At 42.7% G+C, this 12295-nt stretch overlaps 1 pseudogene across 1 annotated transcript; it reads right to left on the bottom strand.

The window, feature by feature from the left end:
- Positions 1-1206: 1206 nt before the first annotated feature.
- Positions 1207-9056, bottom strand: LOC308251641 (large ribosomal subunit protein eL8-like; annotated as a pseudogene). Its single transcript has 2 exons — positions 9038-9056; positions 1207-1917 (listed from the first exon to the last, which is right to left on the bottom strand). The product of its transcript is annotated as a large ribosomal subunit protein eL8-like (transcript).
- Positions 9057-12295: the final 3239 nt, after the last annotated feature.

Below are 12295 nucleotides of genomic sequence, written 5' to 3'. Positions count from 1 at the left end.
CATTGCTCCTTTCATTATTCACAAAAGATCTGAATGAATGCAAAGCGTTTGCACATCTCATCTTTGGCAGAGGCCAGGTCTACATCTGAGCCCCAGGGACCCAGATCCTATTGGGAATGAAATGTGAGCACAGAAAGCTCATTCCTGTCTTATCTTGAATAGCAGCTTTGCAGTTTTTCTGGTACCTTGAATATTCTAAAGGATTATACTGAAGATGGGATTTTCTCAGATGGATATTTGTTCTGCTTTCATCAGACACACTCACATACAAACCAGAGCAACTTTAGAAGTATTGGTTTCCCTTATCAGCCGGCATCTCTATTTTAGACTCACAGTAATGATTTTTAGAAGTTTTCATTTGTGATAGAAAGGATTTTTCTATTTCTTCTATAGTAAGCTACCTGCAATTCTCTAGTGTTAGTTAAACTTTGTTTAGTGCATTATGAAATAAAATGCAATCATTTCTAGGAAAAATATTTTTCTACTTCCTTTACAACAGATTCTGCTGGCAATCTTTCCACTATCAGCAACAATAACAGTCACAGAAGAAAGGTTTTGTCCCAAAGAGCCAAACTTAACTTAATATTTACAGCAGAAAAGGTACAAAAGTTCCAGAAAAAAAGCTGTGCTGCTGCAATATTGTGGTGAAAAACACATATTGGCTCCCTTGAAAGCCCTATCAGACCACAAATATGAGCTCACATCAAATTGTCCAATTAGGTCAAGATCCAGGGGAGGAAATGCTTTCTCAGAGGCATTTTTCTACTAAAAATAAAGTCAGTAAAATAATAATCTTTATTACTATTAACATTGTGAGTCATAACTCCTATGATGGAAGACTTTTTTCGCTTAAAAGTAAGGCAAAATATATTTAAGTTTTTTTTTCTAAATTGTGTCTGCTAAATATTGGTGGATTTGTTTTATTATAAATTATTTTTTTAATCAACCATGACATTTTCATTGCATTATTTTATCATGAATATGAGTAAAATCTGAGTTTCAGAACATTCAAGACATGCACAGGTATGTCACAACAAAACATTCATTTATTAAAGATGATTTTTATTAGAGATACCCTTTCAGAGTCATATGAAAATAAGCAAATGCTTCTTGCATAATATAGATTTGGGGTGTTTTTTGTTTTGTTTTACTGGTTGAAGAAGAATATTTATTACTTTTATGTACAGAAAACTCAACAGTGCACGCTTAGCCCACCTCAGTGGCCAGTTCCTTAGCCTTGGCCTTTTCCAGCTTGGCAATGTGAGCCACTGATTTTGGACCCAGGACGTTGCCTCCCCAGTGGCGGTGGATCTCGTCATATCTGTCCTTGTAGTTGGTCCGGAATAGCCTCCACTAGCTTAGCCAGAGCTCCCTTGTCTTCCGAGTTAACCTGTCTGAAGGCGATAGTGGTTCAGGTCTTCCTGTGGACAAGATGCCCAGCCTGGCGATTGGAACCCCCATCTCCCAGCAAAGGACAGGCAGGGAAACTCCCAGCTCCCTGGGTCCACGTCATGGGCTATCACCAACAGCTGGGCCTTCTTGCTCCCAACCAGGGTGGTGACCGTGTTCACCCCTACTCGAAGGATAGGTGGCCTCTTGGTGGGACATCCTTTTTGCCGGCAGCTTTTTTCCCAGCCCGGGCCAACATTACCTCTGCTTCTTCTCTTGCTTTGTCTCAGGTCTGTACTTGTGTGCCAGCTTCAGCAGAAAGTAGCCAGCTGGTGGTCCAAGGCCTGGGTGAACTGGTTAATGGCAGGAGGAACTTTAAGATGCTCATAGAGAATAGTCCTTTGCTGTTGCAGCCTAATGTGGTGGGGGCGCTTGACAAAGGAATGAGGTCCCTTTTGGGCTGGATGTCCTCTCCAAGGTTGATGATAGGTGAGTCCCAGGTGGTCAGGGTGGTGGATAACAGTGGGGCTCCAGGCGTTCAGTTGGTGGATTAGAGGGGAGGCTGCAAGTGTTCAAGGTGGTGGATTACAGGGTGGGGCCAGGTTTTCAGCCTGGTGGATTACATGGGAGACCCCAAGTTTTCAGCATGGTGGATTAGAGGTAAAGCCCAGAAGTTCAGGTTAGTGGATTATAGGGGAGGCTCAAGGTGTTCAGCGTGGAGGATTACATGTCCCAGGTATTCAGTTTAGTGAATTACAGGGGGGTTTCCAGGTGTTCAGCATGGTGGATTACAGGGGAGGTCCCAGGTTTCCAGCTTGATGGGTTACAGGAGAGGCCCCAGATGTTCAGGATGGTGAATTACAGAGTGGCCCCAGGTGTTCATCTAGCTTGATTACAGGGGCCTCCAGTGGGCCAGGGTGGTGGATTTCAGGGGAGGCCCCAGGTGTACAGCATGGTGGATTAAAGGGGAGGCCCAGGTGTTCAACATGGTGAATTACTAAGGGTCCTCAGGTGTTCAGCGAGGTTGATTAAAGGGTGGTCCCAGGTATTCAGCGTGGTGGATTAAATGGGAGGCCCAAGGTTTTCAGCATGGTGGATTAGAGGGGAGAGCCCAGGTGTTCAGGGTGGTGGATTACAGGGGTCCTCTGGTGTTCAGCTTGGTGTATTAGAGGGGAGGCCCCAGTTGTTCAGCATGATTGATTACCCAGGGGCCACAGGTGTTCAGTGAGGTTGATTACAGGGGGGCCCAAGTGATCAGGGTGGTGGATTATAGGAGATCCCAGGTGATCAGCATGATTGATTACCAAGGAGGCACAGGTGTTCAGTGAGGTTGAGTACAGGTGGGGCCCAAGTGGTCAAGGTGGTGGATTACAGGGGAGGCCCAGGTGTTCAGCCTGGTGGATTAAATGAGAGGCCCAAGGTTTTTAGCATGGTGGATTAGAGGGGAGAGCCAAGGTGTTCAGGGTGGTGGATTACAGGGGTTCCCAGGTGTTCACCGTAGTTGATTAAAGGGTGGTCCCAGGAGTTCAGCGTGCTGTATTACAGGGGGGCACCAGGTGTTGAAGGTGGTGGATTACTGGGGAGGTCCCAAATTATCATCCTGGAGGATTACAGGGGAGGCCCAGATATTCAGGGAGGTGGATTAAATGATAAACCGAAGTTTTCAGCATGGTGGATTAGAGGGTAGAGCCAAGGTGTTCAGGGTGGTGGATTATAGGGGTCCCCAGGTTTTCAGAATGGTTGATAACAGGCGAAGGCCCAGGTGTTCAAGGTGGTTGATTAGTAGTGAGGCCTCAGGTGTTCAGTGTGGTGGATTAGATGGTAGTACCCAGGTGATCAGGGAGGTTGATTACAGGGGTTCCCAGGTGTTCAGCATGATTGATTACCAAGGGGCCACAGGTGTTCAGTGAAGTTGATTACAGGGGGCCTCAGGTGGTCAGGGTGTTGGATAGAGGGGTAAACAGGGGTTCAGTGAGGTTGATTAAAGGGTGGTCCCAAGCCTTCAGTGTGGTGTATTACAGGGGAGGCCCTGGTGATCAGGGTGGTGGATTACAGGGGAGGCCCCAGGAGTTCAAGATGGTGGATTCCTGGGTGGTCCCAGGTGTTCAAGGTGGTGGATGTCTGGGGAGGCACCAAATGTTCAGTGTATGGATTACAGAGGGGCCCCAGGTGTTCAGCGAGGTTGATTTAAGGTGGCACTAGGTGGTCAGGGTGGTGGACACAGCAGTTCCCAGGTGTTCAGCGAGGTTGATTAAGGTTTGGTCCTAGGTGTTCAGCATAGTTGATTACTGAAAGGCCCCAGGTGTTCAACAACATTGATTACTGGGTGGACCCAGGTGTTCAGTGTGGTGTATTACAGGGGAGGAACAGGTGTTTAGCATGATGGATTAGCCAGGGGCCCTGGCTGTTCAGTGAGGTTGATTACAGGGGGTCCCAGGTGGTCAGGGTGTCAGATTACAGGGTGGGGTCAGGTGTTCAGCATGGTGGATTACAGGGGAGGTAAAGGTGTTCAGCATGGTGGATTATGTAGGGGCCCCAGGTCTTCAGTGAGGTTGGTTCAGGGGGCCCCAGGTGGTCAGGGTCGTGGATTACAGGGATTCCCAGGTGTTCATGGAGGTTGATTAAAGTGTGGTCCCAAGTGTTCAGCGTGGTATATTACAGGGGAGTCCCTGGTGATCAGGGTTGTGGATTACTAGGGAGGCCTCAGGTGTTTAGGATGGTGGATTAGAGAGGAAGCTCCAGTTGTTCAGCATGATTAATTACCGAGGGGCCACACATAGGTGTTCATCGAGGTTGATTACAGGGAGGCGAGGCAGGTGATCAGGGTGGTGGATTACAGGGGAGGCCTCAGGTATTCAAGATGGTGGGTGTCTGGGGAGGCACCAAATTTCAGTGTGGTGGATTACAGAGGGGCCCCAGGTGGTTAGCAAGTTTTATTACAAGAGGGCACCCCAGTGGACAAGGTGGTTGATTACAGGAGTTCCCAGGTGTTCAGTGAAGTTGATTAAGGTTTGGTCCTAGATGTTCAGCATAGTTGATTACTGGGTGGACCCAGGTATTCAGCATGGTGGATTAAAGGGAAGACCAGGTGTTCTGCCTGGTGTATTGCAGACCAGGCCTAGGTGTTCAGCAAGGTTGAATGCAGCGGGCCCCAGGTGGTCAGGGTAATGGATTACAGGGGTTCCCTGGTGTTTAATGTGGTCAATTACAGGGGGTCCCAGGTGTTCAGCGTGGTGGATTACTGGATGGTCCTAGGGCTCAAGGTGGTGGGTCATTGGGGAGACCCCAGGTGATCAGCATGATGGATTACTGGGGAGACCCCAGGTGTTCAGCCTGGTCGACTACTGAGAGGCCCCAGTGCTCAGCAAGGTTGATTACAGGGGGCTCCAGGTGGTCAGGTTGGTGGATACAGTGGTTCCCAGGTGTTCAGTGAGGTTGATTCCAGGGTGATCAGTCAGCAGCTGTGTGTTGCGGCAGGTTGCCCAGGACCAAACCAGAGAGGGTCGGAGCTGCATTACCACCATTTGTCCACCATCCAGAACTGAAATATCATTGCTGACATGTACACATAAGGAACTGTTTGACATTGAAATTGGGACTCAAAAGAACTGTTGCCCCAGAAAGAAACTCACTACAGACTGATTCATTTGCCTCTCAGCATAATCATTATTGCTTGTCTCATTTTGGGCTTTGTAAGTGTATTTCTAGTATCACATGATCTCACTCATCTAGGGGAAATAATGAACAACATAAACTGATGAACAAAAACAGACCCAGAGACAGGGAAGCATCGATCAGACTGTCAAACCTCAAAGGGAAGGTAGGGGAGGGTGGGGGTAAGGGGGAGAGATCAACCAAAGGACTTGTATGCATGCATATAAGCCTAACCAGTGGTCATGGACAACAGGGGGGTGGGGGCATGCGTGGGGAAGGGTTGGGATGGGAATGGGGGGATGAGGACAAATATGTGATACCTTAATCAATAAAGAAAATTTAAAAAATAAATAAAAAAATAAATAAAAACAAAGTTTGTCAATGATGATTTCTTTTAGAGAGCCAAAAACAATTTTAAATACTCAACCCAAACCCAGAATCTCAGACATAATCTGTTACCTACACATCCATGTGCAGCAGAGAATATGCTCTTTATATTTTCTGCTCTATGAGAAGATTAGTGAAGCTCAAAGGTCAATGCCCTCAATTTCATAATTTCTTTTTTCATATTATCAAACGTTGAAGATATGTAGCAAGTATTTTTCTTATTTAATTGAGTGGTGAAAAATAGATTTCCTCCAGAATAGCAATTTTAATGTAATAGTCTTAAGGAATTATATCTTTCATGTAGGGATATTTTAACTTAATTTTTGAAGTATAAGAAGAGTGGCAAGTTATACTTTAACAAAAATATGCTATCCCCATATGTGGACATTCCCAAAGTTTGACAAGAAAGTGTACATTTCAAAGTAAATTTTAATGAATATAGGTAAAAAGTTACTGGCCATTATAAATTAGATTATGACATTATTGAATATTATTATAATTTTACTCAGAAAAATAATGAATTACAATTAACACTTAAAAATATATTATTTTCTGAAAGTCAAAAACCACTTGGCCCTAGCCGGTTTGGCTTAGTGGATAGAGCGTCAGCCTGTGGGCTGAAGGGTCCCGGGTTTGATTCTGGTCAACTGCACATGCGGGCTTGATCCCTAGTGTGGGGTGTGCAGGAGGCAGCCGATCAATGATTCTCTCTCATCATTGATGTTTCTATCTCTTTTTCCCTCTTCCTTCCTCTCTGAAATAAATAAAAATATATAAAAACCACTTGCAAGCACATAAATCATATTAGAGAAAACTTTTTTTTCAAAATACAATCTAGCTTAATAATATAGTATTCCTCTAGTTAACCTAGTTTAAAAGTATAGTATTTCTCATGAATAAATTTTGATTATACTGTTTTCATATATTTATCTGTATGTTACTTCCTAATAATTCTAACAGTGGCTAAAATGCTAATTACATAATAATTATTTTATAAAAAGCTATTTCAACTTAAACCGTTTTTCATATAAAACTATTCATGATACACAATAATTTTTAACAGCACATATTATCCTTAAAGAAAACTTCAAATTATCAATTTAAGACCTATTAGAATCTCATTCACTGAAGGCACCAATATCCTAACGTTAACATAAATAACATTATATGTTTATTTAATATATGTTGTACTTAGTAATTTAAAAATCCTCACATTTCTGATTCTTTTAAATACCAAGAAGTGATCTTATTTACTTGTTTTTATTCACTGCCTCTTGCAGTCACATAGGAAACATTTTGTTTATTCTCTAGTATCCATAGAATTGCAAACGCTGAGAAATAACTGTCTTCTTGGACCATATTTGTGCAATGAGACTTTTGAGAAATTTATATTATTATAAAACTAAGCATTTAGTAGTATTAAAATATATATTATTTACTTAAATAACATGCTTTTTTACTTTAGATTAACAAAATGTATCTACATATTTATGTAATATATGCATTAATATATGTAATATATGCATTCATATATACTTTAAAGCAATGAGATGATTCTATCTCGCCATTAAAGTTAATAGCTACTTATTCATATGCTTTCCATCTAAAGACATTCCCAAAAAGTTAAGTGCACCTTTGATTTATCAGATTCAATAGCCTTACAGCCAGATGCTTATGTCCACTGCCAGAAATGATGCATTCTGCACATCTAACAGGCACAAAAGTGAATTAGAGACTGCTGCTAGGCTAAGAGATAAGTGTGAGTCCCATACAGTTTAAAGTCAGCTAATACAAAACAATTTGAAGCACAAAAACAATTTCATCGGATTATTTAAAAACCAAATCTAGGAGGTTGCATACATATTTTGCACAATCCCCTTTCCTTCCCACCACCCAAGATGCCAAAGGGAAAGAAGGCTAAGAGGAAGCAGGTGGCTCAGGCCCCTGCTTTCCTGAAGAAGCAGGAGGCCAAGAAGGTATTTAATCCCCTATTTGATTAAAGGCCTCCCATGTTATCCGCCCCACTGAACACCTGAGCCCAACACTGTAATCAACTATGCTGAATATCTGGGGACTCATGTAATCCACCACCCTGAACACTTTTGGCCTCTATCTCTTTTTTCAGTGTCCTGTAGTTTTCCACATATAGGTCTTTTACCTCCTTAGTTAAGTTTATTCCTAGTTATCTTATTTTTTTTTTGGTGCGATGGTAAATAGTATTGCTTTTTTAGTCTCTCTTTCTGTAAGTTCACAATTGGTGTTATAGAAATGCCATAGATTTCTTGGCATTAATTTTGTATCCTGCTACATTGCCAAATTCGTTTATTAAGACTAATAATTTTTGATGGAGTCTTTAGGGTTTTCTATGTACAGTATCCTGTCATCTGTGAATAAGGACAGTTTTACTTCTTTTCCAATTCAGATGCCTTTTATTTTTTCTTTTGTCTGATCGCAATGGCTCATACTTCCAGTACTATGTTGAACAGGAGTGGTGAGAGCGGGCATCCCTGTCTTGTTCCTGTTCTTAGGGGAAATGGTTTTAGTTTTTGCCCATTGAGTGTGATGTTAGCTGTGGGTTTGTTATATATGGCTTTTATTATGTTGAGGTATGATCCTTCTATTTTCATTCTTGCTGAGAGTTTTTTTTATCAAGAAAGGGTGTTGGATTTTGTCAAATGCTTTTTCTGCATCAATTGATATGACTATGTGATTTTTCTCTCTCAATTTATTTATGTGATGTATCACGTTTATTGATTTGCGGATATTGTACTATCCTTGCATCCCCGGGATCAATCCTACTTGGTCATGGTGTATGATCTTTCTGATGTACTGCTGGATCCTATTTCCTAGAATTTTGTTGAGGATTTTGGCATCTATGTTCATGAGGGATACTGGCCTGTAATTCTCTTTCATTGTGTTGTCTTTATCTGGTTTTGGTATTAGGGTGATGCTGGCTTCATAGAAGGAGCTTGGAAGTGTTCCTTCCTCTTGAATTTTCAGGAATAGTCTGAGGAGGATAGGTTTTAGTTCTTCCTTGAATGTTTGGTAAAACTCCCCTGTGAAGCTGTCTGGCCCTGTGCTTTTGTTTGCTGGAAGTTTTTTGATGACTGCTTTAATTTCTTCCATAGTTATAGGCCTATTGAGATTTTTAGATTTTTCCTGATTGAGTTTTGGAAGGTTGTATTTTTCTATGAATATGTCCATTTCCTCTATGTTGTCTATTTTGTTGGAATAGAGTTGTTCATAGTATTTTTTAATAATCCTTTGTATTTCGGTGGGGTCTATTGTTATTTCACCTCTTTCATTTCTGATTTTGTTTATTTGGGTCCTCTCTCTTTGCTTCTTGGTGAGCCTGGCTAGAGGTTCATCAATCTTGTTTATCCTTTCGAAGAACCAGCTCTTGCTTTCTTTGTTCTTTTGTATTTTTTTTTTTTTTTTTGGTCTCTATGTCATTCATCTCTGTTCTGATCTTTATTATCTCCTTCCTTCTGCTCACTGTGGGTTTTTCTTGTTGCTCTCTTTCTAATTCTTTAAGTTGCAGAGTTAGATGATTTACTACCATTATTTCTTGTTTTTTTGAGGTAGGCCTGTAGAGCTATAAACTTACCTCTCAGGAATGCTTTCATTGTGCCTCATAGATTTTGGATTGTTGTATTTTTATTGTCATTAGTTTCCAGGATGTTTTTAATTTCTTCTTTGATCTCATTGGTAACCCAATCATTGTTTAACAGCATGCTATTCAGCTTCCAAGTGTTTGAATTTTTTGTATTATTTTTATTGTAGTTTCTTTCTAATATTATGCCATTGTGGTCTGAGAAGATGCTTGATATGATTTCAATCTTCTTGTATTTGGGGATACTTTGCCTGTGACCTAATATATAGTCTATTTTTGAAACTGTCCCATGTGCACTTGAGAAGAACATATATTCCATGGCTGTGGGGTGAAGATGTCAATTAAGTCCATCTGCTCTAGTGAGTCATTTAGAATTTCTGTTTCTTTGCTGGTTTTTTGTTTAGAGGATTTATCCAGTGATGTCAGTGGTATATTAAAGTCCCCTACTACGATTGTATGGTTGTCAATCTCTCCCTTAATATCTTCCAGGAGTTTTTTATATGTATTTGGGTGCTCCTGCATTGGGTGCATATATGTTTTTCAGGGTTATAGCCTCTTGTATTATGAAGTGGCCTTCCTTATCTCTTGTTATGGCCTTCACTTTGAGGTCTATTTTGTCTGATATAAGTATTGCTACCCCAGCTTTTATTTCATTTCCATTTGCCTGAAAGATATTTTTCCATCCCTTCACTTTCAGTCTGTGTGTGTCCCGTATTCTGAGGTGGGTCTCTTGTAGACAGCATATATATGGGTCATTTTTTTTTTTATCCATTCAGCCACTCAATGTCTTTTGATTGGAGCATTTAGTCCATTTATGTTTAAAGTTATTATTGATAGGTACTTGTTTGTAGCCATTTTTATTTTTTTGTGCCTGTGTTCCTTCTTACCTTTTTATTTCTTCTTTTTATAGTATTCCCTTTAGCTTTTCTTGTATTTCTGGCTTGGTAGTGATAAACTCCCTTAGCCTTTTTTTTGTCTGTGAAGCTCCTTATTTCCCTTCAATTTTAAATGATAGCCTTGCTGGATAGAGTACTCTTGGATTCAGTCCCTTGCTTTGCATCACTTTGTAAATTTCCTTCCATTCTTTTCTGGCCTGATATGTTTCTTTTGAGAAATCATTTGATAATCTAATGGGAGATCCCTTGTATGTAACTTTCTGTCTCTCTCTTGCAGCCTTTAAGATTCTCTCTTTGTCCTGAACATTTGCTGTTGTAATTATGATGTGTCTTGGTGTGGGTCTTTTTGGGTTCATCTTCTTTGGGACTCTCTGTGTTTATGTGACTTTTTTCTTCCCCACATCTGGGAAGTTTTCTGACATTATTTCTTGAAATAGGTTTTCTAACCCTTGTTCCTCTTCCTGTTGTTCTGGAACCCCTATTATTCATATGTTGCTTCGTTTCATGTGGTCCCATAACTCCCTTCGGCTCTCCTCCTGTCTTTTAATTTTTTTTCTCCAATTGCAGTTCAGTTTGGGTGTGTTTTGCTTCCTTGTCTTCTAATTCGCTAATTCAGTCCTCCACTTCTCGTACTCTACCATTGAAACTTTCCATGGTGTATTTTATTGCAGCTATATCATTCTTCATTTCTTCTTAATTCTTACATAAGTTGTTGATTTTTTTTATCCATCCAGTTTATGAACTGTATGACCCTTATTCTGAATTCTCTTTGGCATATTGCATGCCTCTGTTCCACTTAGCTGATTTTCTAGCGATTCCTCTTTTTCTTTCCTTTGGAGGTTTCTTTCTCTACCCATTATTTATCTCAATGATGGATCTAGATGTCGAGTCATGCAGGGGCTGCTCCTTGGGTGGCAGTGGCTCCTAGGATGGCAGTTGCAACTCAGGCAGTCACTGCAGCAGCTGCTTCTCAGTTGGCCGCTGCTCCTCTGGTGGGTGTTGTTCGCAGCAGTGGTGGCTCCTTTGGCTGATGGGGGGAGGCTGCTTGCACAGCTGCTGCTCCTCAGATGGGGGTGGGCTGATCATGAGGCTGTTGCTCCTTGGATGAGGGCGGGCTGCACACGGCTGCTGCTCCTCGGAAGGGGGCAGGCTGCTGCTCACATGGCTGCTGCTCCTTGGACGTGGGCAGGCTGCTCTGGAGCTGCTGCTCCTCGGATTGGGGTGGGCTGCTCACACAGCTACTGCTCCTTGGATGGGGGCAGGTTGCTCACACAGCTTCTGCTCCTTGGATGGGTGCAGGGTGCGGGCTGCGTGCAGCTGCTGCTCCTCAGTCGTGGGTGGGCTGCTCGTGCGGCTGCTGCTTCTCGGGTGGGGGCCGGCTGCTTGCGTAGTTGCTGCTACTCAAACAGGGGAGAGGGCCACTCACACAGCTGCTGCTCCTTTGACAGGGGCAGGCCACGTGGGCTGCTACTCTTTGGCCTGGGGTGGGTTGCTCATGGGGCTGCTCCCCCTTGGACAGGCGCACGGACTGATCATGTGTCTGCTGCTTGCACGGTCTTAGTGCCCTGGGCTAAAGCATTGGGCCGGTCAGAAGGAAGAATGCTTTGGAACTCACAGGAGCCTGCACCCTGGGTGGCTGGAGACTTGGTGACCATGGGACCACAGCCAAGGTAGCAGGCCCTGGTGGCTGTAGAGTCCTAGGTGTTATCTGAGGGCACCATACATGGAGGTGAGGCTGGGATCCCAGTAACAGCAGCTCTCCCCTTCAAAAATGCAAGGCCTCTGAGGAAGAGCTGGCCTCCCAGTACTGTTTGAACAGTAGCAGAGTCTGCCTAGTTAGGCGAGCCTGGTTAGCCTACCCCTGAAGGTCCTGTAGGATCTAACTGTGCCTCACTCACTCACATACACACACACACACACACACACACACACACACACACAAACACACACCCCACCCAACAACACACTCCTCTTTTGCTCCCTCACTCAAGATCACTCCCTCACTGCTACCTTCTTCCTGCCTCTGTAGTTGGGTCTGGGGTGTTATTGACCCATTCGTGGAGGGAGTTTCCTCCCCACGTGTCTGGTTCTGTGGCTTGATCTCTAGCACATTGGCCAAACAGGATAAAATTCACTTCAACAATACACGACACAAAGGGAACAATACACGAATGTACTCATGACACTGATAACCCCAATATAAGTGACCACCTGAGAAAAGAGAATTAGGGGAGAGAAAAGAGAGCACAAATGATATTGAAGAGAGAAAAAAGATAAGAGAGAAAAAAAAAAGGAAGAAAAAGGAGAATATACACTGCGTGGCCAGATTATTATGATCTCTGAATGTATAATAATC

Source organism: Plecotus auritus, assembly GCF_963455305.1.
Source record: "Plecotus auritus genome assembly, chromosome: 6".
Classification (NCBI taxonomy): Eukaryota; Metazoa; Chordata; class Mammalia; order Chiroptera; family Vespertilionidae; genus Plecotus; species Plecotus auritus.
Note: the sequence above shows the minus strand (reverse complement) of the source record. Positions and strands in the feature narration are given on the sequence as shown.